The 27936-nt window shown below is 34.0% G+C and overlaps 1 protein-coding gene across 1 annotated transcript in view; it reads right to left on the bottom strand.

The window, feature by feature from the left end:
• The window catches only part of LOC134848760 (WD repeat-containing protein 48-like), a 391131-nt gene extending 363482 nt beyond the window's left edge, over nt 1-27649 (bottom strand). The window contains exon 1 of the mRNA XM_063866275.1: nt 27638-27649. The gene's annotated coding sequence lies outside the window, so the exon portion shown is untranslated. The remainder of the gene's footprint in view (nt 1-27637) is intronic.
• Between the last annotated feature and the right edge of the window lie 287 nt (nt 27650-27936).

Here is a 27936-nt window from a genome sequence, read left to right as displayed (position 1 = left end):
ATCCTTTCTTGCACTGTGTTTTTCCGCAAATCAGTAGATAAAAACATATATGTTGCCGTATTTTTATTAGATCTATCAAAAAATTTCGATTCTATCAACCACGAACATTCAAAGACTAAACTGAATGTTTTGGGATTCTCGGAGTCAGCAATTTAGATGATTGATAGTTTTAAAAAAACAGACAACATAAAAATGTAGTAAATATTTCTGAATCCAATTAGATCTCACTTCACAAGGCGTACCTCAAGGTACAATTTTAGGACTCCTATTTTCCAACATATACATAAATGACTTGAACAAAACTTTAACTGAATCTTGCAAATTGGTACAATATGCAGATGACACACTTCTATTTTGTGACGATAATGTATTCAAAAATGCTCTACAGCTATTGCAAAAAATCCTGTTAGAACTTGTCTCTGTACTTCACAAAACCTTTTTTCATTACGAGGCCAAACTGTGCATTTTGTTGATTGTAAGCGGTTTCCGCAACAAGGACCCTCCCTTTGTTCTTCTTTTGTTCTTTACTTTCCTTTGATCGTTGCGACAAAATTTTCACATGTTTGAAGACTTGTCTCTGGAATTCAGAAACATACAGATACAAAATTGTGCTCCTATCCAGTGCACAGTTTGGCCTCGTAATATTGAAACTCAACACAAAAAAAAACTAAGTTGATAAAAATTAGCAAAAAACATCAAAGCAGAAACCCCAATTCAAAATTCAGTGTAGTATTAGATGCTAACAAAAGAAGAAAAGCCAGAAATTAAAGCATTGGGGGTGATTCTAGATCAATTTCTAACCTCTCTGGGAGAAATTAATATTATATTTAAAAAAAAAGTGTGCCAGTCGGTCATATTTGGAAATTGGACTTTGAGTTGGAAGTTTACCTTTGAATTTATGGCAAAAATAATTTTTGAAAAGATCAAATTGACCATGTCATGACAAGTTTCTCGCGACAGCTGAAAATCAGAAGTTAATTTTATCAGAGGAAAAAAGATCAGAATTGCGGGAAAATTGATAAAAATCAGACTAGGGTAAAATTTCTGTTCGCAATCTTACTGCAATCGACAATTCTGAGCCTAGAATTTGAGTTGATGCAAACTGTTGATTAGATGACAGATACTGTCTTTTACATTTTTTCTGAAGGAGTCGGTTCCCTGCAAGGCTTGGCATTTTTCTGCTCCTTTATAGTTTAAGTTATGTTGAACTGCTCGGCAAATTGATGAAGTACTTCTAAGCTTGACGTAACAATGCCTCATTAATATCTGTGTTTTTACAAAGTGTACAAAGCGCCAAATTATTGATAAAAATATTGATATTATCCTAATCTCAGAAAAAATTGACTGAAAGAGGTTCCCTTTTATTAAAAGTTGGAGCTTGCAACTCTCCAGGAAACAAAAATAATCGCGGCTAGACACCCAAAAACTTTGATTTACTATGGTTTTATTGTAAAACTCGATGGAAACAGAAACAAAAGGTGGTTTTTATAATAATGTCAAATATTACCTGTATGACCTAATGAATTTCCGTATACTGAAATTTCATACAAAACATTCCATATTTGGTATTACTTCCATATCAGGAAATCATGATGACTCACACTGATCACTTCAAGTTTCATCTAATCTCACAGTCGTATCTTTGATTTTTTTTCAATTGATCAGCTTGCTCTTCTATTCGAAAATTTACTCCAGAAAGACAGTAGTTCCATTGGTATTGAAGTTTCGAAAAATCAAACAAGAGTTGGGAGGTTTGCTTGGTCCCAAAAACCTTACAACGGGATTTTATAGATTGAACCGTTCTCCCAACTAGTCAAAACAAATGAAATGAGTCAAGTCGAGAAACAAAAGCAAGTAGAACTAGAAGAAGAGGAAGACGAAAAAACCGAAGAAGCTCAGCAATCCAAAATACCGTTTTTCACGCTGTTGAAACTTTAGACTACTACCTATATATGAAGCCAACTCTGGCAAAAAAATAATTACGGATCAGGAGCTCGACATCTGTAAGAAAGTCTATGAAATAGCAACATGCAACATGATGAGGATGTGTCTCACAATCAAGAAAATCAGGTTGTACAAGCCACCCTACATTCAGATTTGACTATTCACTACGAAGGAAAATGGAGCTTTGTAGCATGTTACCTATGTCAACTATACTTTGAATGAAATCCCAGATCTCGCAATGATTCCAAGGAATTATTGGGAGTCTCTGTGTTTGATGATAATTTTAAATTTTAGTAAATGTTATGCTTTGTCATACTTTTTATGTTTGCTAATTTAAAAACTATTGGCTCAAATCTGTTTGTTATCACTGAAGTGTACTATTAGAGCTAGAAAATTTGAATAATTTTTAAAATAATTTTGAAAACATAATTTTAAAAACATACAACGTAATCGAAAGGGATGTAATACATAAAGGAAGTATCAGTTGATTCTCAGGTATTTGTTTAATTAGTTTCTGAAAAAAAAACAAAAAAAATAACTATTTTCATCTAAATTTAATTAAAATTTGTCTTATTTGAACAATATTATAAACAAGAGTGTAATATAAGTTGAAAAGCTTATCATTTATTTATTCAAACTTCTGCATTTCATTGCATGTTTTCATAGCTTTTTCCATTTATTGAGACTTTAATTGTGTAGTTGAATTCCATAAAACCAAGTCAGATGGAGAGTAGGGGAGAAGTGAAACAATTTGTTCTAACTCTTGATCCAAAAACTTTTTTAAAAAAATAAATTGTTGAGAAACTTTTTCAAATAGATGTTTTCTTCAACAATGCTAATATTAACAATATTTTCTTAAAAATAGTGTTTTCGATAAAAAAAAACTGTTTCAATCAAAAACATTCTCAATGTCTGAAAGAAGTAAATAGTCGATGTCTCTAGGAATGTCTCCACAAAAAACTGTCTATTTGTTTGTGAAATAAAATTCTCTTCTCATGTGGGAATAAAATTTCCTGAAAAAAGATCATTTAAAATCATTTTTTTTCATCGCAAAATCCACATAATTGACAGAACCATAACCATCAATGAAACAATCAACACATTTCAACAAATCAGAATTATAAATTTAGTCTTAAAGTTTTGATTCTTTTCCAAAAAGGCTGATCCGAGAACCTGGATAGAGCTGTGATGAATCCTTGCGAGTTTTTCATGCAACATAATTGAAAACTGTTTAAACTTTTAAACTATGAACTAGGAAATTTTATAGAACAGTGAAAACTGTAGAATAAATGTACCAGAAAAAATTACGTCCGTACACAATAGTTTTTGAAGAACAGTGGAAAAGTGGTAGAAAAATTCCACTAGAAAGAAATCGACGTCTTAGCAAAAAATTTCTAGAACCTCCTTTATGTTAGAATCTACACGTTTACTCCCAATATTTGTAAGAAGTCATTACTCATAAACTTTAAGAATCTACTGAATCTTCCAAAATCTATCCACTAGAAATCAACCAACCAGAAATCTAGAAAAAAAATTCTTATCAAGGTGATAATTTTGACGAAAAAAAATGTCGATTTTCAATTTTTCGCCATTTTTCAATCCAATCCAAATAAAGATACTCGGTCAAGGTTGTGAAAAAAACTAGAAACTTTTAAGAAATTTTTTAATTTTTAGAAAATATCTTAAAAATAGCTCCATTTTAACAAAAAATTTTGTTCCACGAAACCTCTTGTGAACAAAAACATCAACTGAATAAAAGAAAACGAATTGTTTTTAAAGCAAAATGATGTAAATGAATCAATTGATAAGTTTTCTGTTTTTTGTAGATGATTGAAATATCAGCAAACCTACTGATATTTTAGCTGGTAATAAAATACAGCTGAACTAAACATTTTTTTCATTACCAAATTTTTCTTTACTTCAGTTGATTCCAACTCAACCATTAAATTGAATAAATTTTTTAGAAGACATAGAAAACTATCGCAACAGTTAAAGCCAATCATAGGAGAAGAGGTGAGTCACTGCATCTAGTTTGAAATTGGTTCTAAATCTATCAAGATTCTCAAAATGAAAAAGGTGAAGAAAATGTGAGAAAATGAAGCAAATGTGAGAGATTTTTTAGAAATGAGAGAATTCAATGGTAAAAGATTCAGAGATTTGAAAAAAAAATACATAGTTATACCTAAGAATTTTTCGCGAAAAAGTTTTCATATATATCAAATGAAGAAACTGCAAAGAAACTCCGGACTTGACATACGGAAAAAGTTTTCATTAGCTTATAAAAGAGCAATTACCAATAATTACTACTGTTGAAGAAACTTCTGAATTTGAAATCTTTTTTGGTTATCTGAAAAAGTGTTCCAGCCCCTTTAGAAGTCCGCTGCATAATTGGCAAAAACCTGAAACAATTTTTCTTTTCACACATTTATTTAAGTTTTCTATCTTTTTAAAAGGATTTTCTGCTCAATTTGAAATTTAAAAAGCTTGCTCTTCTAAACAAAAATGTACTCCAGAAAAAAGCTAGTTCCAATTAAAATGAATTTTCTAAAATAAAAAAATGTTTGTGAGATTTTCTTGGTCACAAAAACAAAGGGAATTTATATTTCGAACCGTTCTTCGAACAAGTCAAAACAAATAAACTGGGTATAATTGAGAAGCAACAGCAAAATATATCTTGATGAAAAAGAAGTAAAAAAATCTCAGTTTTCCGGAATACTGTTACTCACGATGCTGTAAGCCTTGCACTCGTACCTATATATGAAGACAGTTCTGTTTCTGAGAATCAGCAATGGACCAGAGTTCGACATCTCAAGGAAAGTTTAAAAAATAGCAATATACAACATGGGGAGGCTGTGTCAAACGTCAAAAAATAGTGACATCGAAAAATTATCATTGTGCACTTTGTTTCTATCTTTTAATGAGTTAAGTAAAAAATATGGGAAACTTAAAGTTTCCAAGCTGATTTCAAAATCAATTAGAGGCAAAAAGGACTCGTTTTTGATAAATTTTTACAAGTCTTCTTAGTATTCATGCAAAAACAGTTCTGATAGAGGAGTATAGATAAAAAAAACATTATTCACAATTCTCCATTCAAGCTATTTAATTACTTGAAATGTCAAATATAAATTACTATATATCTCCGTTGTAGAAGCAACTTTAAAATCAATTAGGACTCATTGAGTACTAGAACAATTGAATCAGTCAAATAATTTCAACAAGTTATTAGAAAAGTTTGCACACCTGCCATTCGTATGTATTTCAGAAACAGACACATCTTTTGAAATTTGACTTAGAAAACTCCTCCAAATTTGCTTCATTTATGAATACAAGAGGTAATTGTGATAAGAAACTTGGATAAATTTTGTGTTTATGGTAAATAAGCAGAGAATTGAGCACTTCATAGAAATCATTTGTTGACCTGGGAGTTAGGAGTTTAATTTTCCTAATTTAAATTCAATCGAGCTTTGGTTAATCTTTCAAAAAAATTCAAAATTGATGCTAAATTATATTATTTGCACTGTTGTGGGTCACAAAGAAGACAACCTCTGTGACAGAAAACTAATGAAGTAGACATTGAGCAAAAAAATATATTTAGACAGATGCTGATTCTAAGTTGAACGAATTGAACGTACCAGTCTTCAAATTATGACTCTTGACAATTTTATCAGTACTTGAAAGTTTCAGCTGCATTTCCAGCAAAATAAAGAGTAAACTGTGCTAAAGAGTAAAATTATCTAATCAAACAGTTTTTGCTCCAATGGTATTAAATCTGATCGTGTTTTTAAATTTTCAATGGTTTTTTGAAAAGTTTTTGCGAAAAAAAGTCAGTTTTTTGTGCAAAAAAATCTTACCATTGACTTACAATGCAACAAAAAACAACTAAATGAAACACTTTCATTCTACGTTTCACACTTAATGCACCAATGACATTTACCTATAAGTTAACGTGCGCCGAGGTTTTTGCGAAAAAATTAGACGTTTTTACACAAAAACCACAAAAAAACACCAATTTGTTTTACCATTCTCTTATCACTACACAACCCAAAAATTTTAGGAAATCTATTTCCTTTTATAATTTCTTGAAGACTTTTCTATGTTAATACTTAGCATGGCGGATTCGAAATACCCAACATTTGTTAATACATGGGGTCCGCCTAGCATCCTCATCCACTGATCAGCTCCAACAACTATTACTTTTGTTGACTCTTGTATGCTATAACAAAGCGTGGCGATCCGGAACAATGTAACATATGTTAAATCTTGGGGTCTGCCCTGCACCCCCCTTTGATCAGCTGAAACATCTACTACTTTCGATTCTAAGTTCACTCCTAATATTTCGTTCAAGTTGTCATTTGAACTGCCAGTTAGAGAAAAGACCGGGCGCTGTAGTTTGTTTTCTTGTGTAATTTTGCTAAACCGTAGATCAGAATCGGTTGACTATCTGTTCACCTTAATTTATTGTAAAGATGTTCGCTCATGTCGTTACATTTTTCAGATTCAACAGTTTTTTGTTAGTTTCTTTCTGAGAATTTAACACCATCAAGTCAGTTTTATTCATTATGTTGAAATTGTCTGACTGTTAAGTTTCTAGTACTTAGGTTCGGTATTGTTTTTTCAAATAACAAACCCTTCATTGACAGGTAATCCTAAAAGAATCCTGTTTTCTAGAAAATTTATAGCTTTTTCTGCCCCAAATCAAATGGTGTTTGCTTCACTTATTTTGCATAAGCTTTAGCAACCTCTTGAATCTCCAATGAACACAATGACTTTCCACTTGCATTCTGATTTTTTCAGTTGAGACAAAAAAATTCTAACAAAAATTAAACTCCATTGAATTTATCCCAAGTTTAGTTTGTGTTTTTAGTAAATGAACAAAAAAAACTCGAAAAAATTAGCGAACCAAATCTCACCACTAAAAATAAATTTGTTGAAACAATAACAAACAACTTCAAAAAGCTTTCTAGACTCGGATGTTTTTTTGAGAAAAAAAACGTAGTTGATCCAACATTCAAAAACACAAGGATCAAAAAGTAACGTAAACAAAAGTTTTGTTTCCGGTTTGTAACTGAAAGTGGAGGTAAACACGAATTAACAAACTTAAACGCAAATAAACCAACCGGATTGTCTGATCTTCCAGCCTGGGCTCTGAAAGATTGGGTTAATGAAAAATATCCACACCTTACATTTCTTATAAATTCATTTATTAAGCTCATTTTGATTCCAACTAGACTTAAAAGAGCAATTTTTAGCCCAATATACAAAAAAGATGACGCACAAACAGCAAAGAACTAAAGACCAATCTCCAAAATAGGTGCACTCTCTAAAGTTTCTGAGAAACTATTATACAAACAAGTCAATGAATGCTTATTATCTAATAACCTGCTCAGCCAAACCAAGTTTGTCTTTAGAGCCGCATTTTCAACAATGGACGCAATCCTTTATTGCACTGAGTTTTTCCGCAAATCAATAGATAAAAACATATATGTTGCCGTATTTTTATTAGATCTATCAAAAATTTTCGATTCTATCAACCACGAACATTTAAAGACTAAACTGGATGTTTTGGGATTCTCGGAGTCAGCAATTTAGATGATTCATAGCTTTATAAAAACAGACAACTGAAAAATGTAGTAAAAATTTCTGAATCCAATTAGATCTTACTTCACCAGGGCGTACCTCAAGGTACAATTTTAGGACCCCTATTTTCCAACCTATACATAAATGACTTGAACAAAACTTTAACTGAATCTTGCAAATTGGTAAAATATGCAGATGACACACTTCTATTTTGTGACGATAATGACATCAAAAATGCTGTACAGCTATTGCAAAAAATCCTATTAGAACTTGTCTCTGTACTTCACAAAACCTTCTTTCATTACGAGGCCAAACTGTGCATTTTGTGCATTGTAAGCCGTTTCCGCAACAAGGACCCTCCCTTTGTTGTTCTTTTGTTCTTTACTTTCTTTTGATCGTTCCGACAAAATTTTCACATGTTTAAAGACTTGTCTCTGGAATCCAGAAACATATAGATACAAAATTGTGCTCCTATCCAGTGCACAGTTTGGCCTCGTAATATTGAAACTCAACACAAAAAAACTAAGTTGATAAAATTTAGCAAAAAACATCAAGGCAGAAACCCCAACTCAAAATTCAGTATAGTATTAGATGCTAACAAAAGAAAAAAAGCCAGAAATTAAAGCATTGGGGGTAATTCTATATCAATTTCTAACCTCTCTGGGAGAAATTAAAATTATATTTAAAAAAAAAGTGTGCCAGTCGGTCATATTTGGAAACAATTTGAATGATTTTCCACATATAACAATTTGAATGATTTTCCAATATAACTTGGTTGCGTTGGGATGAAAGACACGGACGTCTAAATAAGTCTTAACGCTTCTTGCCCTGAAATTAGCGCAGATGATGGCGCTTCGTCAGTTGAGTTCGCAGTACCCGGTTGGAGAATTTCACCGCTGAGAGGCTGCAAATGAGGCTCAATGCCAACTCCTCGGCAAACAGAATCCAGGGTATGGGCTAAAAAATTTCTAGTCCCGTCACGTCGCTGCGCAACAAAACCTCCGGTTTTACAAATCATGGCGTGCTCAACATTGAAGGAGTGGCCACAAACGCAATTGGTCGGCAGTTTCTTGACAGGGTGGCAGTAGCACATTGCCAACGCATCACGAAAGTCACCTTTTATAGAGTGTGTACCCCTTTTCTTCAATCGGAAGGGTATTCAGCCAATTGGAAGCTCCTTTCTTGGCTGTTAACTACAACAATCGTTTTTCGGAACTAGTGGAAACCAATTAAATGTTCTGAAGATGTTCTTCTGAACAATCTTGCTTCTTTTTCATATAACATGCTTCTGTTTCGCCTGCTCATGGCGTGTGTCCTCCGTTAACGATGATTGCTGTTCGTGTGAGAATCATCAAAGGGGTAGCCAGATTAACAGAGCTCGTTAGCTCACCGGGGGTAGACATCACGGGGTTCTGAATGTCATTTAAATTTATTTGATGTTGAAATTCTAATCATTATTTTATTATATTGTAATAAATATAAAACCATGAAAAGTTGTGTAACTTAAACTTGCTTAATAATATTAATTATCATTTTGCAATTAAAGTGTTCATTTTTTCTTACTTGTAATTGTGAATTCGACTTACACTTGCTATTTTGATAGACGGCAACGCAAAGTCCTACGGGAGCATCATCACTGGGCGAGAGAAAACCTTGGTTGGGCAGGCAGACGAGTGAAGCTGCCCAATGGTTGAGAAAACTAAACTTCTTGATTTAAAATTACTGATTACAAAAACTTACTAGAGTTGTTGCTTTTATACTTTTTACCTGGCTCTAGAGTCGCGTCACTTTGTGATTACTTATTTTATTTTTCAGGTTGATCCATCTAGACTGAGTTCTAGGTTGATCCATCTGAAATGGATCAAAGATCCACTGTCCAATAAAAACTAATGGTATACTTGAGCTTCGAACCCTGTTTTTTTATGGCGGTCGCGTGTTGTAGGTAATTAGAGACCTGCCACACGGACGTTTTGTATTTCTAGAGTGGGGTTTGGCAGTGGATTTTAAGCTTTAACACGATTTTGTAGTCTCATATCTTAAGCGAACCGAATTGCCTCCTGAATGAGGCATGAAAGCACAAGAGATAGTGTCCCTGACCCTTGCGCCAATGGTTATTGGTCCTTTTCTTCATTCTTCTTAACCTCAAGTGACATAAGCAGACAACTGCTACATGACTTGCGGGATCAAATCATTACAATTGATTAAAAAACCACTGAAAATCAAAATCCGGTTACCATTAATGAACGCTTCTGTCAAAAACCATCGCCAGTTTTCAGCAATTTTTTTAAACAGTTTGACATCCCATCTAATAATATCAGTTGAAAAACAACTGTGATGGGCAAATAAGGCTTGCTGTGACAATAAAATTTGTATCTTCATCCGATCTTAAACTGGAATACAAGGTACTTCTGGTTTTGTAACTTTCGCCCGGAAGTACTTATCGACGGAAAATAAAGCTAGGTTCTAAAACGACTTGCTAGCGTCTAAACACAGCTCCTTATGCTTTTCACCGTCTCGGCCAAAGGCAGTTCTCTTGGTGGTCTTTCTAACATCGGGTCGACAAAAACGTTACTGTTTCCGGCTTCGATCAGAACGCTCTAATTAACTTAATTACATGCAGAAACAGTGAGCTCATGGCTGGGTCTCAGTATCCCCAGACCACGAGGTCACTCCTAAAAACAGGGCTACTACATATTTATCATATTACTATTGTTTTTTTTTCATTAGATAAAAATGTTCATCTCAATCGAAGCTGTATCAACCCTTTCCCTCAACGCCTAGCTTCTCCTAATCTGAAAACGACTTTAGATGTTATTAATTTAATTCAGGACATGACCAGAAGCTAAAAGTTTTGATAAACAGAGAGTTGCAGTTTTCTCCCGAGACCCCTCCGGATTCCGGAAATCGGGCAAATAACAGTTTTATTTCTTCCCAGAAGGCTGGACACGTCGTCTCAATACCCTTCCTGGTTCTCGGGATTCGTGTTTTAACAATTGTAGCGGCACAATCGTTACAACTCGGAATGGTCTTCTGATAGTTATTTTCTGTTTCAATCTCGATCTGTCTCGCACAATTGCCGTTCACCGTTTTTCTCAATGATTTCTGTTGTTCTGTTTTTCTTTCAGTTTTTAGTTGTCGCGAAATTTTGACGTCGTACCGTGTCTTTCTTTTCAAACGAAATTTTAAAAATTAACATGCCAGTCCAAATTATCCATTCCTCGTTCGCTAAAATGAACGATTAACACCGTTAATGTGTTAAAACCAACATTTTTCTCGCTCAGCTGCCATATAGAAAATTCGAAATCTAACTTGCATTTTGAGACATTCTGGTCGAACGTCACATTTCCTTGTTTCTCGATTGGAGAAAAAATTTGCCATCTATGGAAAATCAAACATAATTAAATACCGGCATTCACAAAAATCAAGTACGTGAACAACTTAATCGATGAGAACAAAAAGAACTTACAAACTGCAATTTCGAAGCAAGATTCAGCAGTCATTATATCAAAAATTGTTTTTTTTTCACAAAATTAATTCTTATTTGGAACCGATATCAAAATGCAAATTCAAACATAAACAGCAGCAGTTTAACTTACAAGACTATGAAATTTAATTTGTAGGAATATTTTCTGGCTATTTTTTGTGAAGAAGCTTCTATGGCAACCTATGGAAAACCAAATGGAAACAGTTTAAATTTAGTTCCAAAATACAAAGTAAATTCACAAAAGAAAAACAATATAACATCAAAGTGAGGGAAGTTTTAGCCTTGGTTGTTGTCTGTTCTCCACTTCCGGGTTCCCCTCAACCCTGTGATAGCTGATCGTAGGAGCGAGAAAGACATTTTCAGCCGGTTTCCACTAATGGCATCGGAATAGGGAGTAATACTTTTCTCGGATATCTTTTGATCGAGCCTTTTCACGAACTTTGAGGCTTCTTTCCCCATGCCACCAGTTGTTGAGGGGCGTGAATGTTCCACGTTCAGCGTTATTAATTCTGTCATTATATGCACTCCTCTTTTCGTTCTCATGGTGAACATATAACAATTTGAATGATTTTCCAATATAACTTGGTTGCGTTGGGATGAAAGACACGGACGTCTAAATAAGTCTTAACGCTTCTTGCCCTGAAATTAGCGCAGATGATGGCGCTTCGTCAGTTGAGTTCGCAGTACCCGGTTGGAGAATTTCACCGCTGAGAGGCTGCAAATGAGGCTCAATGCCAACTCCTCGGCAAACAGAATCCAGGGTATGGGCTAAAAAATTTCTAGTCCCGTCACGTCGCTGCGCAACAAAACCTCCGGTTTTACAAATCATGGCGTGCTCAACTTTGAAGGAGTGGCCACAAACGCAATTGGTCGGCAGTTTCTTGACAGGGTGGCAGTAGCACATTGCCAACGCATCACGAAAGTCACCTTTTATAGAGTGTGTACCCCTTTTCTTCAATCGGAAGGGTATTCAGCCAATTGGAAGCTCCTTTCTTGGCTGTTAACTACAACAATCGTTTTTCGGAACTAGTGGAAACCAATTAAATGTTCTGAAGATGTTCTTCTGAACAATCTTGCTTCTTTTTCATATAACATGCTTCTGTTTCGCCTGCTCATGGCGTGTGTCCTCCGTTAACGATGATTGCTGTTCGTGTGAGAATCATCAAAGGGGTAGCCAGATTAACAGAGCTCGTTAGCTCACCGGGGGTAGACATCACGGGGTTCTGAATGTCATTTAAATTTATTTGATGTTGAAATTCTAATCATTATTTTATTATATTGTAATAAATATAAAACCATGAAAAGTTGTGTAACTTAAACTTGCTTAATAATATTAATTATCATTTTGCAATTAAAGTGTTCATTTTTTCTTACTTGTAATTGTGAATTCGACTTACACTTGCTATTTTGATAGACGGCAACGCAAAGTCCTACGGGAGCATCATCACTGGGCGAGAGAAAACCTTGGTTGGGCAGGCAGACGAGTGAAGCTGCCCAATGGTTGAGAAAACTAAACTTCTTGATTTAAAATTACTGATTACAAAAACTTACTAGAGTTGTTGCTTTTATACTTTTTACCTGGCTCTAGAGTCGCGTCACTTTGTGATTACTTATTTTATTTTTCAGGTTGATCCATCTAGACTGAGTTCTAGGTTGATCCATCTGAAATGGATCAAAGATCCACTGTCCAATAAAAACTAATGGTATACTTGAGCTTCGAACCCTGTTTTTTTTATGGCGGTCGCGTGTTGTAGGTAATTAGAGACCTGCCACACGGACGTTTTGTATTTCTAGAGTGGGGTTTGGCAGTGGCTTTTAAACTGTAACACGATTTTGCAGTCTCATATCTTAAGCGAACCGAATTGCCTCCTGAATGAGGCATGAAAGCACAAGAGATAGTGTCCCTGACCCTTGCGCCAATGGTTATTGGTCCTTTTCTTCATTCTTCTTAACCTCAAGTGACATAAGCAGACAACTGCTACATGACTTGCGGGATCAAATCATTACAATTGATTAAAAAACCACTGAAAATCAAAATCCGGTTACCATTAATGAACGCTTCTGTCAAAAACCATCGCCAGTTTTCAGCAATTTTTTTAAACAGTTTGACATCCCATCTAATAATATCAGTTGAAAAACAACTGTGATGGGCAAATAAGGCTTGCTGTGACAATAAAATTTGTATCTTCATCCGATCTTAAACTGGAATACAAGGTACTTCTGGTTTTGTAACTTTCGCCCGGAAGTACTTATCGACGGAAAATAAAGCTAGGTTCTAAAACGACTGGCTAGCGTCTAAACACAGCTCCTTATGCTTTTCACCGTCTCGGCCAAAGGCAGTTCTCTTGGTGGTCTTTCTAACATCGGGTCGACAAAAACGTTACTGTTTCCGGCTTCGATCAGAACGCTCTAATTAACTTAATTACATGCAGAAACAGTGAGCTCATGGCTGGGTCTCAGTATCCCCAGACCACGAGGTCACTCCTAAAAACAGGGCTACTACATATTTATCATATTACTATTGTTTTTTTTTTCATTAGATAAAAATGTTCATCTCAATCGAAGCTGGATCAACCCTTTCCCTCAACGCCTAGCTTTTCCTAATCTGAAAACGACTTTAGATGTTATTAATTTAATTCAGGACATGACCAGAAGCTAAAAATTTTTATAAACAGAGAGTTGCAGTTTTCTCCCGAGACCCCTCCGGATTCCGGAAATCGGGCAAATAACAGTTTTATTTCTTTCCGGAAGGCTGGGCACGTCGTCTCAATACCCTTCCTGGTTCTCGGGATTCGTGTTTTAACAATTGTAGCGGCACAATCGTTACAACTCGGAATGGTCTTCTGATAGTTATTTTCTGTTTCAATCTCGATCTGTCTCGCACAATTGCCGTTCACCGTTTTTCTCAATGATTTCTGTTGTTCTGTTTTTCTTTCAGTTTTTAGTTGTCGCGAAATTTTGACGTCGTACCGTGTCTTTCTTTTCAAACGAAATTTTAAAAATTAACATGCCAGTCCAAATTATCCATTCGTCGTTCGCTAAAATGAACAATTAACACCGTTAATGTGTTAAAACCAACATTTTTCTCGCTCAGCTGCCATATAGAAATTTCGAAATCTAACTTGCATTTTGAGACATTCTGGTCGAACGTCACATTTCCTTGTTTCTCGATTGGAGAAAAAATTTGCCATCTATGGAAAATCAAATATAATTAAATACCGGCATTCACAAAAATCAAGTACGTGAACAACTTAATCGATGAGAACAAAAAGAACTTACAAACTGCAATTTTGAAGCAACATTCAGCAGTCATTATATCAAAAATTGTTTTTTTTTCACAAAATTAATTCTTATTTGGAACCGATATCAAAATGCAAATTCAAACATAAACAGCAGCAGTTTAACTTACAAGACTATGAAATTTAATTTGTAGGAATATTTTCTGGCTATTTTTTGTGAAAAAGCTTCTATGGCAACCTATGGAAAACCAAATGGAAACAGTTTAAATTTAGTTCCAAAATACAAAGTAAATTCACAAAAGAAAAACAATATAACATCAAAGTGAGGGAAGTTTTAGCCTTGGTTGTTGTCTGTTCTCCACTTCCGGGTTCCCCTCAACCCTGTGATAGCTGATCGTAGGAGCGAGAAAGACATCTTCAGCCGGTTTCCACTAATGGCATCGGAATAGGGAGTAATACTTTTCTCGGATATCTTTTGATCGAGCCTTTTCACGAACTTTGAGGCTTCTTTCCCCATGCCACCAGTTGTTGAGGGGCGTGAATGCTCCACGTTCAGCGTTTTTAATTCTGTCATTATATGCACTCCTCTTTTCGTTCTCATGGTGAACATATAACAATTTGAATGATTTTCCAATATAACTTGGTTGCGTTGGGATGAAAGACACGGACGTCTAAATAAGTCTTAACGCTTCTTGCCCTGAAATTAGCGCAGATGATGGCGCTTCGTCAGTTGAGTTCGCAGTACCCGGTTGGAGAATTTCACCGCTGAGAGGCTGCAAATGAGGCTCAATGCCAACTCCTCGGCAAACAGAATCCAGGGTATGGGCTAAAAAATTTCTAGTCCCGTCACGTCGCTGCGCAACAAAACCTCCGGTTTTACAAATCATGGCGTGCTCAACATTGAAGGAGTGGCCACAAACGCAATTGGTCGGCAGTTTCTTGACAGGGTGGCAGTAGCACATTGCCAACGCATCACGAAAGTCACCTTTTATAGAGTGTGTATCCCTTTTCTTCAATCGGAAGGGTATTCAGCCAATTGGAAGCTCCTTTCTTGGCTGTTAACTACAACAATCGTTTTTCGGAACTAGTGGAAACCAATTAAATGTTCTGAAGATGTTCTTCTGAACAATCTTGCTTCTTTTTCATATAACATGCTTCTGTTTCGCCTGCTCATGGCGTGTGTCCTCCGTTAACGATGATTGCTGTTCGTGTGAGAATCATCAAAGGGGTAGCCAGATTAACAGAGCTCGTTAGCTCACCGGGGGTAGACATCACGGGGTTCTGAATGTCATTTAAATTTATTTGATGTTGAAATTCTAATCATTATTTTATTATATTGTAATAAATATAAAACCATGAAAAGTTGTGTGACTTAAACTTGCTTAATAATATTAATTATCATTTTGCAATTAAAGTGTTCATTTTTTCTTACTTGTAATTGTGAATTCGACTTACACTTGCTATTTTGATTCATCTTTAGATTGCAATTATTATGTTAGTTTTTTTTAAGAGTTAAGACCTTAGAGTTTATGGTCAATCTTGGTTTCTAACGACAAATGACTTTGTTTACATTGGATTTGTTCATTAGTCTCTGATATACTTTTAATTTCAGACTTTGAGCTTTTGTTTATTATAATTTTCAGAAAAAAACGGGAGTTAATAAATGGGGCGTGGTAGGTCGTCATCAAGCGGCAGAAGTCGTTCAAAATCCCGCGAGCGAAGTCGAAAGAAACATGCAAGAAGTTACAAATCCCGCAGAGGAAGGTCTCGCAGCCGTAGCAGAACTAGCAAACATGAGTCATACCGAAGCTCTAAAAGGGACAGAAAAAGTAGCAATCGGAAACCAAAACGAAGCTCTAGTCGATCGAGCGAAGAAAATCGCTCATCACGCTCCAGGTACGTATGTTGTTTTAATGGCTGAAAAATATCCCAAGCTTATTCAATTCATCCACTTTGATGGACGAAATATTGAAACTTGAAGTGATGCAATTTTTTTTAGCAATTAATAGTCTCATTGAAAACTAAATTTGGTCATTAAAGAACACTCTGTTTTGATTTATGGAAAGAATGTCGTCAAAATGAGGAATGAAATACTCCCTGCTCGCAACATTTTTTGCAAAGGGTTTTTGGTCATCTGATACATTCTAAGTTGGCATATTCTTTTATAGTTTAACAATATAGCTAAGTGAAAAAACAACAGCTTAGCTATGCGCTGTTTTTTTTTTGACAGAGCACCCAAAAAATCAGCTTCAAAGACGCATAATCGAGTAAACAGTCCGAAGATATCAGCCTCTGAAGATTGAAACAGGACGTTATTTCTATCATGAAGAAGAAAGAAAAAAGAGAAAGCTCGAATTCAGAAACGGAAGTAAAAGAAGTAAAACCGTCAACAGCCGTTATGAATGAATTAAATTCAGACGCATTTAAACAGAGACAATTCAAGTCAACGGCAAACAGAAAGAAGCAGAATGCCAAGAACTCGACAAAAGAGTTATCGGAGCTTAATCCCACTTTGGCGGCCATGAGTTCTAATAGGTATCGACAGAAGAAAGATATGCCCGAATTATCAATTTTCAACGAAAAGTTTTTTATTGACAAAGACGAAAAATTGAGCAATTGGTTAAGAAGATTGGCCGTATATAGAAAACAATTTTTTGCTTTGAGAAAACCTGTGCTTGACGAAGATAAAATTAATTAATTGATTTTGCCAAACATTTATGACAGCTTTTGATTACTTTAATTTATTTGATTGATTTCTTCAACCGGAAGGGTATTCAGCCAATTGGAAGCTCCTTTCTTGGCTGTTAACTACAACAATCGTTTTTCGGAACTAGTGGAAACCGATTAAATGTTCTGAAGATGTTCTTCTGAACGTTCTTGCTTCTTTTTCTTGTAACATGCTTCTGTTTTGCCTGCTCATGGCGTGTGTCCACCGTTAACGATGATTGCTGTTCGTGTGAGAATCATCAAAGGGGTAGCCAGATTAACAGAGCTCGTTAGCTCACCGGGGGTAGACATCACGGGGTTCTGAATGTCATTTAAATTTATTTGATGTTGAAATTCTAATCATTATTTTATTATATTGTAATAAATATAAAACCATGAAAAGTTGTGTGACTTAAACTTGCTTAATAATATTAATTATCATTTTGCAATTAAAGTGTTCATTTTTTCTGACTTGTAATTGTGAATTCGACTTACACTTGCTATTTTGATTCATCTTTAGATTGCAATTATTATGTTAGTTTTTTTTGGAAGCTGCAATTGGAAGCTGATTCAAAAGCTGCGACAAGTCAAGTTGACCTTTCAGAAGTGATGAGCGGGGATACATGCTCAATCATGTCCCTGCGGTTCAACCAAGACGGAGGGTGTTTTGTCTGTGCCACATCCAACGGCTTCCTTATCCAACGGCTATCTTAGCTCTAGGGTGTTGAATTCGGAGGCCTGAACGGCTATGGCAAAATGAATGAAAACAGCCTCCCCAGGATAGCCATACAGTAAGTAGGGACCCAAGCGATCAGTAAAAGCAGCGTTGCTTCTGTGAATCGGTTTTTCTGAGGATAATCTCCCACTGTTGAAAATCAATGGGTTGTTTCAGTTTTGACACCTTTGCTTTTGTCAATGTTTTATGAGTCACCTGCTTTTGAAGTGTCAATAAGCAAAGTGAAGACACTTTTAGAGCGTTTTTTTGTTTTTTTTTCGGACAAAGTTTTATCATTTTTCACGCTTAACTATGATTTTTATTGCGATTTGATTTTGGATTTTCTTAGTTCAAATCAAATTTATTAGCTAAAAGGAAGGCAAATCACGTTTTTCAATAATGAAAGTTCAATTAGCACGAAAACGTGGCCGGATTTAAGTTTAGAAAGTTGAGTTTTAGAACTTTAATCCCGGAAGATTTCTCAGCGGATTAAGGAAAAGTTACCTATTGATCTAGGTTATTCTAAGTTTTATAACTTGATCGCCCAAAACTTTTAGTGGTTTTTTAAGAGTCGATGAACGTAGATCAGACTCTTATAAAGGACCCGATGATTTTTTATAGGTCCCGATGATGAGGAAATTGCATATTGATTCCGGTTTCAAAAGGTTTTAAAAGTAATATTTCGTTTTCTATGTTCATTGACGCTCTCAAGTGTCTGTTGGCTGTTGTTCATGAAATACAGATTTATACCAGCGTAGAAATAGTTAGCGGCCACATGGTAATCAATGTTGGAGATTTCAATCCCCTTTCCCAGCTTTCAGCGTTTTCCGGGCTTTTCTGTTAGCGCAGCAAAAATTGATCTTTTTTCTATATTTAAGACATTGTAATGAACCGGGGTGGTGGGGTTGTGTTGGTTTTCAAGTAGTAAGTAAAGTGTACCAACTTTTTTCCTGTATGTAGAAGTTTGCACTTAGTGTAAGGCAGTCTGCAGAATTTATGACTTTTTGAATTCGCGCTTGTTTCGGTCGGTTCATTTTCTGTTCTTTTATCGCTTTGTTTTTTTTACTCTTGAATTTTTTTGCTAGATCTGACAGAATTCTAAATTTAAATGGTCAACTTACCTCCTTTACAAATCTCTCACACGTTTTGGTAATTTTTTCTATTTTAAACATTATTTAAGTTTAAATTATCCGGACAAAATCAATTAATCCGGACAAAACAAATTAAACTTCAAAAAATGGTTCAAAACAATAAAAAATTGTTTTTGAACAAAAAATTGATATTTGTATAGTAAAAGGACCATTTTTAGCTTTTAAACTAAAATAAGTTTATACAAATTTTAGAAGATTGTACCCTCCTTGAATATTGTCTTACTAAATAAGAGGCTCCTTTGATATAATTTTGTCAGCAATCGATGCAATATTTTGCCCGAATAAATTAAATCAGCTCTGGATTTTCTGGTAAGTTAAGTTTCAATAAGAAATGTAACATTTTGTCGATTTAATTTAATGGAATAAATAAGAGATCACGCTTTGCTTACTGTCTTTGAAGGCCAAAAGTTTTTCACAAAACAGTTGGATTTTTTAGTGGGTGGAGGTGTTCCTGCTTGCTACCCTGTTAACAAGGTTGTCATCTGGAACGGGGCAACTCAGTCGGAGCTGTTCGAAATGCAGTTCGAGAGTTTGGTGAAGAATGTGCGGCTACGAAAAGACAGGTAAGTACAACGAAACCTCAAAATGAAATGGAGTCCAATGTGTTTCTATCGTAGTTTAGACTCTTATATAGGTCGTGATGATTTTTTTTCAAGGCTCAAATTTACTTTTTCGCGGTTGGTTTGATTTCTGATTTTTTTTATGTGAATTCATTTCCTCTGTTAAAAGGATGGCAATATCCACTATCATTGAACAGCAAAAGTGTGAAGGTCATGAAAAACGTGGTAGGCTGGTAGTTTTGGAATTGGAATTTAAATATCGGTTTTCCCAGCGAAATAAAAAAAAAACTTTCTTCTTGATTCAGTTTTCTCAAATTGGGTTAATTATGTCAAAAAGTGTCAATCAAAAATTGTTCTAAAAATTTAACGAGCTAAGCGGCTTTTTTGATATAATTTTGTCCGCAAGCGATGCAATATTTTGGTGTAATTTTTGGGAGGTTTGCTTGGTCCCAAAAACCTTACAACGGGATTTTATAGATTGAACCGTTCTCCCAACTAGTCAAAACAAATGAAATGAGTCAAGTCGAGAAACAAAAGCAAGTAGAACTAGAAGAAGAGGAAGACGAAAAAACCGAAGAAGCTCAGCAATCCAAAATACCGTTTTTCACGCTGTTGAACTTTTAGACTACTACCTATATATGAAGCCAACTCTGGCAAAAAAATAATTACGGATCAGGAGCTCGACATCTGTAAGAAAGTCTATGAAATAGCAACATGCAACATGATGAGGATGTGTCTCACAATCAAGAAAATCAGCGTGTACAAGCCACCCTTCATTCAGATTTGACTATTCACTACGAAGGAAAATGGAGCTTTGAAGCATGTTACCTATGTCAACTATACTTTGAATGAAATCCCAGATCTCGCAATGATTCCAAGGAATTATTGGGAGTCTCTGTGTTTGATGATAATTTTAAATTTTAGTAAATGTTATGCTTTGTCATACTTTTTATGTTTGCTAATTTAAAAACTATTGGCTCAAATCTGTTTGTTATCACTGAAGTGTACTATTAGAGCTAGAAAATTTGAATAATTTTTAAAATAATTTTGAAAACATAATTTTAAAAACATACAACGTAATCGAAAGGGATGTAATACATAAAGGAAGTATCAGTTGATTCTCAGGTATTTGTTTAATTAGTTTCTGAAAAAAATTAAAAAAATAACTATTTTCATCTAAATTTAATTAAAATTTGTCTTATTTGAACAATATTATGAACAAGAGTGTAATATAAGTTGAAAAGCATTTCCTTTATTTGTTCAAACTTCTGCATTTCATTGCATGTTCTCATAGCTTTTTCCATTTATTGAGACTTTAATTGTGTAGTTGAATTCCATAAAACCAAGTCAGATGGAGAGTAGGGGAGAAGTGAAACAATTTGTTCTAACTCTTGATCCAAAAACGTTTTAAAAAAAATAAATTGTTGAGAAACTTTTTCAAACAGATGTTTTCTTCAACAATGCTAATATTAACAATATTTTCTTAAAAATAGTGTTTTCGATAAAAAAAAAACTGTTTCAATCAAAAACATTCTCAATGTCTGAAAGAAGTAAATAGTCGATGTCTCTAGGAATGTCTCCACAAAAAATTGTCTATTTGTTTGTGAAATAAAATTCTCTTCTCATGTGGGAATAAAATTTCCTGAAAAAAGATCATTGAAAATCATTTTTTTTCACAGCAAAATCCACATAATTGACAGAACCATAACCATCAATGAAACAATCAACACATTTCAACAAATCAGAATTATAAATTTAGTCTTAAAGTTTTGATTCTTTTCCAAAAAGGCTGATCCGAAAACCTGGATAGAGCTGTGATGAATCCTTGCGAGTTTTTCATGCAACATAATTGAAAACTGTTTAAACATTTAAACTATGAACTAGGAAATTTTATAGAACAGTGAAAACTGTAGAATAAATGTACCAGAAAAAATTACGTCCGTACACAATAGTTTTTGAAGAACAGTGGAAATGGGGTAGAAAAATTCCACTAGAAAGAAAACGACGTCCTAGCAAAAAGTTTCTAGAACCTCCTTAATGTTAGAATCTACACGTTTACTCCCAATATTTGTAAGAAGTCATTACTCATAAGCTTTTAGAATCTACTGAATCTTCCAAATTCTATCCACTAGAAATTAACCAACCAGAAATCTAGAAAAAAAAATCTTATCAAGGTGATAATTTTGACGAAAAAAAATGTCGATTTTCAATTTTTCGCCATTTTTCAATCCAATCCAAATAAAGACACTCGGTCAAGGTTGTGAAAAAAACTAGAAACTTTTAAGAAATTTTTTAATTTTTAGAAAATATCTTAAAAATAGCTCCATTTTAACAAAAAATTTTGTTCCACAAAACTTCTTGTGAACAAAAACATCAACTGAATAAAAAAAACGAATTGTTTTTAAAGCAAAATGATGTAAATGAATCAATTGATAAGTTTTCTGTTTTTTGTAGATGATTGAAATATCAGCAAACCTACTGATACTTTAGCTGGTAATAAAATACAGCTGAACTAAACATTTTTTTCATTACCAAATTTTTCTTTACTTCAGTTGATTCCAACTCAACCATTAAATTGAATAAATATTTTAGAAGACATAGAAAACTATCACAACAGTTAAAGCCAATCATAGGAGAAGAGGTGAGTCACTGCATCTAGTTTGAAATTGGTTCTAAATCTATCAAGATTCTCAAAATGAAAAAGGTGAAGAAAATGTGAGAAAATGAAGCAAATGTGAGAGATTTTTTAGAAATGAGAGAATTCAATGGTAAAAGATTCAGAGATTTGAAAAAAAAATACATAGTTATACCTAAGAATTTTTCGCGAAAAACTTTCATATATATCAAATGAAGAAACTGCAAAGAAACTCCGGACTTGAGATACGGAAAAAATTTTCATTAGCTTACAAAAGAGCAATTACCAAAAATTACTACTGTTGAAGAAACTTCTGAATTTGAAATGTTTTTTGGTTATCTGAAAAAGTGTTCCAGCCCCTTTAGAAGTCCGCTGCATAATTGGCAAAAACCTGAAACAATTTTTCTTTTCACACATTTATTTAAGTTTTCTATCTTTTTAAAAGGATTTTCTGCTCAATTTGAAATTTAAAAAGCTTGCTCTTCTAAACAAAAATGTACTCCAGAAAAAAGCTAGTTCCAATTAAAATGAATTTTCTAAAATAAAAAAATGTTTGTGAGATTTTCTTGGTCACAAAAACAAAGGGAATTTATATTTCGAACCGTTCTTCGAACAAGTCAAAACAAATAAACTGGGTATAATTGAGAAGCAACAGCAAAATATATCTTGATGAAAAAGAAGTAAAAAAATCTCAGTTTTCCGGAATACTGTTACTCACGATGCTGTAAACCTTGCACTCGTACCTATATATGAAGACAGTTCTGTTTCTGAGAATCAACAATGGACCAGAGTTCGACATCTCTAGGAGGGTTTAAAAAATAGCAATATACAACATGGGGAGGCTGTGTCAAACGTCAAAAAATAGTGACATCGAAAAATTATCATTGTGCACTTTGTTTCTATCTTTTAATGAGTTAAGTAAAAAATATGGGAAACTTAAAGTTTCCAAGCTAATTTCAAAATCAATTAGAGGCAAAAAGGACTTGTTTTTGATAAATTTTTACAAGTCTTCTTAGTATTCATGCAAAAACAGTTCTGATAGAGGAATTAGATAAAAAAAAACATTATTCACAATTCTCCATTCAAGCTATTTAATTACTTGAAATGTCAAATATAAATTACTATATAACTCCGTTGTAGAAGCAACTTTAAAATCAATTAGGACTTTAGAAAAGTTATTAGAAAAGTTTGCTCACCTGCCATTCGTATGTATTTCAGAAACAGATACATCTTTTGAAATTTGACTTAGAAAACTCCTCCAAATTTGCTTCATTTAGACAGATGCTGATTCTAATTTGAACGAATTGAACGTACCAGTCTTCAAATTATGACTCTTGACAATTTTATCAGTACTTGAAAGTTTCAGCTGCATTTCCAGCAAAATAAAGAGTAAACTGTGCTAAAGAGTGAAATTATCTAATCAAACAGTTTTTGCTCCAATGGTATTAAATCTGATCGTGTTTTTAAATTTTCAATGGTTTTTTGATAAGTTTTTGCGAAAAAAAGTCAGTTTTTTGTGCAAAAAAATCTTACCATTGACTTACAATGCAACAAAAAACAACTAAATGAAACACTTTCATTCTACGTTTCACACTTAATGCACCAATGACATTTACCTATAAGTTAACGTGCGCCGAGGTTTTTGCGAAAAAATTAGACGTTTTTACACAAAAACCACAAAAAAACACCAATTTGTTTTACCATTCTCTTATCACTACACAACCCAAAAATTTTAGGAAATCTATTTCCTTTGATAATTTCTTGAAGACTTTTCTATGTTAATACTTAGCATGGCGGATCCGAAATACCCAACATATGTTAATACATGGGGTCCGCCTAGCATCCTCATCCACTGATCAGCTCCAACAACTATTACTTTTGTTGACTCTTGTATGCTATAACAAAGCGTGGCGATCCGGAACAATGTAACGTATGTTAAATCTTGGGGTCTGCCCTGCACCCCCCTTTGATCAGCTGAAACATCTACTACTTTCGATTCTAAGTTCACTCCTAATGTTTCGTTCAAGTTGTCATTTGAACTTCCAGTTAGAGAAAAGACCGGGCGCTGTAGTTTGTTTTCTTGTGTAGTTTTGCTAAACCGTAGATCAGAATCGGTTGACTATCTGTTCACCTTAATTTATTGTAAAGATGTTCGCTCATGTCGTTACATTTTTCAGATTCAACAGTTTTTTGTTAGTTTCTTTCTGAGAATTTAACACCATCAAGTCAGTTTTATTCATTATGTTGAAATTGTCTGACTGTTAAGTTTCTAGTACTTAGGTTCGGTATTGTTTTTTCAAAAAACAAACCCTTCATTGACAGGTAATCCTAAAAGAAACCTTTTTTCTAGAAAATTTATAGCTTTTTCCTGCCCCAAATCAAATGGTGCTTGCTTCACTTATTTTGCATAAGCTTTAGCAACCTCTTGAATCTCCAATGAACACAATGATTTTCCACTTGCATTCTGAATTTTTCAGTTGAGACAAAAAAAATCTAACAAAAATTAAACTCCATTGAATTTATCCCAAGTTTAGTTTGTGTTTTTAGTAAATGAACAAAAAAAACTCGAAAAAATTAGCGAACCAAATCTCACCACTAAAAGTAAATTTGTTGAAACAATAACAAACAACTTCAAAAAGCTTTCTAGACTCGGATGTTTTTTTGAGAAAAAAACGTAGTTGATCCAACATTCAAAAACACAAGGATCAAAAAGTAACGTAAACGAAAGTTTTGTTTCCGGTTTGTAACTGAAAGTGGAGGTAAACACGAATTAACAAACTTAAACGCAAATAAACCACCCGGATTGTCTGATCTTCCAGCCTGGGCTCTGAAAGATTGGGTTAATGAAAAATATCCACACCTTACATTTCTTATAAATTCATTTATTAAGCTCATTTTGATTCCAACTAGACTTAAAAGAGCAATTTTTAGCCCAATATACAAAAAAGATGACGCACAAACAGCAAAGAACTATAGACCAATCTCCAAAATAGGTGCACTCTCTAAAGTTTCTAAGAAACTATTATACAAACAAGTCAATGAATGCTTATTATCTAATAACCTGCTCAGCCAAACCAAGTTTGTCTTTAGAGCCGCATTTTCAACAATGGACGCAATCCTTTATTGCACTGAGTTTTTCCGCAAATCAATAGATAAAAACATATATGTTGCCGTATTTTTATTAGATCTATCAAAAATTTTCGATTCTATCAACCACGAACATTTAAAGACTAAACTGGATGTTTTGGGATTCTCGGAGTCTGCAATTTAGATGATTCATAGCTTTATAAAAACAGACAACAGAAAAATGTAGTAAAAATTTCTGAATCCAATTAGATCTTACTTCACCAGGGCGTACCTCAAGGTACAATTTTAGGACCCCTATTTTCCAACCTATACATAAATGACTTGAACAAAACTTTAACTGAATCTTGCAAATTGGTAAAATATGCAGTTGACACACTTCTATTTTGTGACGATAATGACATCAAAAATGCTGTACAGCTATTGCAAAAAATCCTATTAGAACTTGTCTCTGTACTTCACAAAACCTTCTTTCATTACGAGGCCAAACTGTGCATTTTGTGCATTGTAAGCGGTTTCCGCAACAAGGACCCTCCCTTTGTTGTTCTTTTGTTCTTTACTTTCTTTTGATCGTTCCGACAAAATTTTCACATGTTTAAAGACTTGTCTCTGGAATCCAGAAACATACAGATACAAAATTGTGCTCCTATCCAGTAATATTGAAACTCAACACAAAAAAACTAAGTTGATAAAATTTAGCAAAAAAATCAAGGCAGAAACCCCAACTCAAAATTCAGTATAGTATTAGATGCTAACAAAAGAAGAAAAGCCAGAAATTAAAGCATTGGGGATAATTCTATATCAATTTCTAACCTCTCTGGGAGAAATTAAAATTATATTTTAAAAAAAAGTGTGCCATCCGGTCATATTTGGAAATTGGACTTTGAGTTGGAAGTTTACCCTTGAATTTATGGAAAAAGTAATTTTTGAAAAGATCGAATCGACCATGTCATGACAAGTTTCTCGCGACAACTGAAAATCAGAAGTTAATTTTATCAGAGGAAAAAAGATCAGAATTGCGGGAAAATTGATAAAAATCAGAATAGGGTAAAATTGCTGTTCGCAATCTTACTGCAATCGACAATTCGATTAGAGTTGTCTTCTTCCTGATAGACGGCAACGCGAAGTCCTACGGGAGCATCATCATTGGGCGAGAGAAAACCTTGGTTGGGCAGGCAGACGAGTGAAGCTGCCCAATGGTTGAGAAAACTAAACTTCTTGATTTAAAATTACTGATTATAAAAACTTACTAGAGTTGTTGCTTTTATACTTTTTACCTGGTTCTAGAGTCGCGTCACTTTGTGAGTACTTATTTTATTTTTCAGGTTGATCCATCTAGACTGAGTTCTAGGTTGATCCATCTGAAATGGATCAAAGATCCACTGTCCAATAAAAACTAATGGTATACTTGAGCTTCGAACCCTGTTTTTTTTTATGGCGGTCGCGTGTTGTAGGTAATTAGAGACCTGCCACACGGACGTTTTGTATTTCTAGAGTGGGGTTTGGCAGTGGCTTTTAAGCTGTAACACGATTTTGTAGTCTCATATCTTAAGCGAACCGAATTGCCTCCTGAATGAGGCATGAAAGCACAAGAGATAGTGTCCCTGACCCTTGCAACATGGGGAGGCTGTGTCATACGTCAAAAAATAGTGACATCGAAAAATTATCATTGTGCACTTTGTTTCTATCTTTTAATGAGTTAAGTAAAAATATGGGAAACTTAAAGTTTCCAAGTTGGACTCGTTTTTGATAAATTTTTACAATCTTCTTGGTATTCATGCAAAAACAGTTCTGATAGAGGAGTATAGATAAAACATTATTCACAATTCTCCATTCAAGCTATTTAATCACTTGAAATGTCAAATATAAATTACTATATATCTCCGTTGTCGAAGCAACTTTAAAATCAATTAGGACTCATTGAGTACTAGAACAATTGAATCAGTCAAATAAATTCAACAAGTTATTAGAAAAGTTTGCACACCTGCCATTCGTATGTATTTCAGAAACAGATACTTCTTTTGAAATTTGACTTAGAAAACTCCTCCAAATTTGCTTCATTTATGAATACAAGAGGTAATTGTGATAAGACACTTGGATAAATTTTGTGTTTATGGTAAATAAGCAGAGAATTGAGCACTCATAGAAATCATTTGTTGACCTGGGAGTTAGGAGTTTAATTTTCCTAATTTAAATTCAATCGAGCTTTGGTTTATCTTTCAAAAAAATTCAAAATTGATGCTAAATTATATTATTTGCACTGTTGTGGGTCACAAAGAAGACAACCTCTGTGACAGAAAATTAATGAAGTAGACATTGAGCAAAAAAATATATTTAGACAGATGCTGATTCTAATTTGAACGAATTGAACGTACCAGTCTTCAAATTATGACTCTTGACAATTTTATCAGTACTTGAAAGTTTCAGCTGCATTTCCAGCAAAATAAAGAGTAAACTGTGCTAAAGAGTAAAATTATCTAATCAAACAGTTTTTGCTCCAATGGTATTAAATCTGATCGTGTTTTTAAATTTTTAATGGTTTTTTAATAAGTTTTTGCAAAAAAAAGTCAGTTTTTTGTGCAAAAAAATCTTACCATTGACTTACAATGCAACAAAAAACAACTAAATGAAACACTTTCATTCTACGTTTCACACTTAATGCACCAATGACATTTACCTATAAGTTAACGTGCGCCGAGGTTTTTGCGAAAAAATTAGACGTTTTTACACAAAAACCACAAAAAAACACCAATTTGTTTTACCATTCTCTTATCACTACACAACCCAAAAATTTTAGGAAATCTATTTCCTTTGATAATTTCTTGAAGATTTTTCTATGTT

Source organism: Symsagittifera roscoffensis, chromosome 1 (genome assembly GCF_963678635.1).
Source record: "Symsagittifera roscoffensis chromosome 1, txSymRosc1.1, whole genome shotgun sequence".
In the NCBI taxonomy this organism is placed as follows: domain Eukaryota; kingdom Metazoa; phylum Xenacoelomorpha; order Acoela; family Convolutidae; genus Symsagittifera; species Symsagittifera roscoffensis.
Note: the sequence above shows the minus strand (reverse complement) of the source record. Positions and strands in the feature narration are given on the sequence as shown.